This window comes from Dipodomys spectabilis, unplaced genomic scaffold (genome assembly GCF_019054845.1).
Source record: "Dipodomys spectabilis isolate Male_0828 unplaced genomic scaffold, ASM1905484v1 ptg000619l, whole genome shotgun sequence".
NCBI classification, from domain to species: Eukaryota; Metazoa; Chordata; class Mammalia; order Rodentia; family Heteromyidae; genus Dipodomys; species Dipodomys spectabilis.
Window position 1 is genome coordinate 77,618 of NW_024871296.1, and position 4,065 is coordinate 81,682.

General features: G+C 33.1%; 1 pseudogene; it reads right to left on the bottom strand.

Annotated features, from left to right (window-relative positions):
- Window positions 1-3,657: 3,657 nt before the first annotated feature.
- On the bottom strand, window positions 3,658-3,754 carry LOC122101039 (annotated as a pseudogene).
- Between the last annotated feature and the right edge of the window lie 311 nt (window positions 3,755-4,065).

A 4,065-nucleotide genomic window follows, 5' to 3' on the forward strand; every position in this document is an offset into this window, starting at 1 on the left:
TATCCAACTTGTGTTTCACAGGAATAACCAGAGAGTAATACCTGTTTGGTCAAGTCGGTCCAAATCACTCCATGAGTGTATCTTAAAAGTATAACCAATTTAAGAAGTCACATACGTATTTTGTACTGATAATCAACTTACAGCAAAATAACTTACTACCTAATTATGTCTGTATCTTCTTACGCAACATACAATAAGAGCTGAAAGCGTTCTCTTTATCTAACTTAATGTTATAAATGCTTTGATTATGATGACGTTATTATTAGACAAATAATATATACAGAAGGGTGGTTCCACTGAAAAGACATGACAGAACACTGATATATAAAAACATTGCAACACAGTTAGCTCTTTTCAGATTCACCCTGTCCACATTGGCAAGCAACATTGCAACAGCACATGCACACATATACACATACACACATGTTCGCACATGTACACACACATATACATGCATGCTAAATTCAGGATTTATTGTACAAAAAAGTTCAAATAAAATTTTAGTGATTAGGACAAATGATAATATGCCTTATTACAAAATAATACATAAACCATCACCACGCATGTTACATTTTACCTGCTTCTCCACATGTGACCACTTAATTTATTTTTAATTAATAAATTACTTTATTAATTAATTTATTTGTTTGGTGTTAATACTAGGGCTTGAACTCAGGGCCTGGCTTTGTCCCAGAATTTATTTTTTGTTTCAGTTTTCTCAAGACTAGCATTTTACTGCTTGTACCACAGCTCCATTTTTAGCTTTTGCTGGTTACTTTCAAATCAGATTCTAATGGACTTTTTTTTCTTGGTCTGCTTTCAAACCACAATCCTCAGATTTCATCTTTCTGTTTAACTACTATTAAAGACATAAGCCATCAGTGTGGCTCCTATTTTTTCCTCAATAGTTATCTAATGCACATACTTAGATAGTAATTTAAAAATGAGAGTATAGAAGCAAGATGTACAGTAGTGATATTGTCCTGTCAGAAATTCAAGTTAGTAATGTAAATTTATTCTTCAGACCATACCCAAACAATACCATGATATAGTGTAAGAGAACTCACTATTGAACATATTAGCTTTAAGAGCTTTCTGATAGATCCATTATTTATTGGTACCCAACATTAGAAAATTGTATGAGGCATTGGTAAAATAGAAGTCCTTTGCATGACTACATACATTCCTTGTTTTTTTTTTTTTAAAGACACTTGCTTTCATCTAAAAAGGAGGGCTATCTATTGTCTTCATGTGATTTTGATGATTGAACGTGCTTAGTGAGAAGGTCAAAATGTATTAGTAGTCCTTAACTATCAATTCTCATTTATCTTCTTGTAGAATATAATGATTAAATCAATAGTTCAGAATCATGCTTCCATTGCAAGTGAATCACCAGTAAGAAATCCTCAATACTAATTCTCACAAAGTTTTGTCACAGATACAATCTCCCTGCCTTCTCTGCTGCTTGACTACCTTCCTATTCCTTCATTGTACAGGAAAAGTGTGATTCAACTGATTTCAGTCAGATTTGTTACTAGAATTATCAAGGATTTAGTTTATTGTCTGTAATTTGGTCAAAGTTATATCTCTTTATGTAGGCTACTAAAAATGTATTTACTAATTTCAAGTAAATACATAAATTCTATTTCCATCTTTTTTAAAAAATAAAATTTTGTTTGGTCTACAAATTGATCAGAGGCATGGATTTTGTGGCTAGATAGGTCATTGCACATCTGTCTCTCTCTTTTTCCCTTTCTTGGTTCTCATAAATAATATAATTGCTCCATAATTATCCTAATTTATTTTGCTTTTATATTTTTGGTTGCATCATTACACTTTTTGCTCTGCCATTTAACAAATCATTTATATAGAAGGCATTATTTCCTATTTTCCTAGAATAAACTGCACATGAAGACATCACTGGTCCTCATTTTCAGTGTGTACATTTGAATACGGAGGAACATCTTTCCTCTGTTCTCTAACAATTCCTTACTCTCCGGTTAGAATAATTTCGAATAGTAAAATTGGAAAAAGAGAAAATAAATCATGGTGAATAAACAGATGCAGAAAATTCACCGGATATTTCTGACCAGTTCAACCAATGTGAACTAATAGGGAAATACATGGATACCTCATTCCCACTGGCTCTCAAAGTCTCTGGTTAGGCAATTCTTAGGAATATGAGGAACAAGATGAAAAAGTAAGGAATGGTATCAATTAAAGAAAAAAAATGGAGAAAGATCCAAGCAAATTTCTTCATTGGGCTCCCAAAAATATTCAGCTTATTACAGTGCGGAGACTTCTTTCCAAATGGCCACTCATGTGAATAGTAGGGATGACGATGAGTATACCCCTCTTCATTGAGAAGCCTACAGGGCACACTTAGACATTGTCAGTGAGTTGGTGTCTCAAGCGGCACATACAATAATTGTAGATGACTGGACACCCCTGCACAGTTCATATACGTGGAATAATACCAGAGTGGCTTCTTTCTTATTTCATCATGATACAGATACCAATGCCCAAACTAAAGGCCTCTTGACCCCCTTGTATCTTGCTGCTGAGAATTGAGATAGCAAAGATACGCTGGATCTCCTTCTGTTGAACCATTATATAAAACCAGGCCTGAAGAACAACATAGAAGAAACTGCATTTGATATTGCCAAAAGGATAAGTATGTGTCATTCCCTCTATGAAGTTGTGGAGGGCTGTACAAATTGTTCAACTAAGTCCTAATGTTCGGGTTAAGTTTCTTAAATTTCAAAAATACAAGTCCATCTTTTGTGTCCCTACAAAATATTTTCACAAAACAAATAAGAGCAATATCTTTTTTTTTTTTTGGTCTGTCATGGGGCTTGAACTCTGGGCCTGGGAGCTATCCCTCTGCTCTTCAGCTCAAGGTGAGCACTCTACCACTTGAGCCACAGCTCCACTTCCAGTTTTCTAGTGGTTTATTGGAGATAAGAGTACCACAGACTTCCCTTTCCAGGCTGGCTTTGAACAATGATTCTCAGATCTCAGCCTCCTGTGTAGCTAGGATTATAGGCATGAGCCACCAGTGCCCGGCAACACCAATATTTTACTGTAAAAATTCATGGATTCCGCGGAATTCTTCCAAATGAATTGCCTGCATTGGATGTCAAAATGTATTCAATAGTTTTTTATACATGTATAATGATTTCTTCAGAGTTTGTGATTTTTTAATCAGAAATAATTTTAACTTACCTGTTGAAATGAGTAGTACAGAAACTAAAATATTTCTGGTGCTTGTCTGAAAAAGTATATTTTAAAATATTCTATATTCTATGTTTGCATAATGTTCATAATTTATTTTATTTTCTCCTAGATATACTTTGAATTCTACATTACTTTATAATATATAGGTTAATTAATGTGTCCTTTCCGATTGCATTCCATATAGAAACAGTTTGATTCCTTATTTTTTCTAGGTCTTTATTTTTCTTTGGGATAAAATGACAATGTTGTCTAATTTGAAGTTTTGTAAATTTTGTGCTATGTAAACGCCTTTCTGAGCTGAAGATTTAATACACTGATGTCAAACTAAATTTAATTATATGAATTACGTGTATTGTTACACTTGTAATTTTGTAATCAACATTTTAATAACTGTTTTTCATTTCTTGCATCTGAAGAATGAAAAATATGGAATACTTCTCAAATTTTCATATTATCCTTTTGCAAGTGCCATGTTAATCTCTGTATTGTAATTTGATTATACATGCTGTTGATGCATGTAGTATCCTCTAAATTTAAGTTGTTAATGATGCAATCTTTATACAGGCTTATATCTATGGGTGCCTACTTGTAACAAGGAAACCTTCTTGTTCCTAACAATGCTATCAATCTTATTTCCCTAAAATTCTGTGAATATTGGAAAAATTGTATTGATCAGTCGATTGCTCACATTTGCAAATTTTTTTTGTCAATGACTATCAAGTCTTTTTATTTGGAATTTTATCGTACTCTCAATTATTTATAGTAGGTCTAAAGGTGATGGCTTTTTCAAGTACTTATTTATCCAACTGAATTAGCTTTGTGGACCTA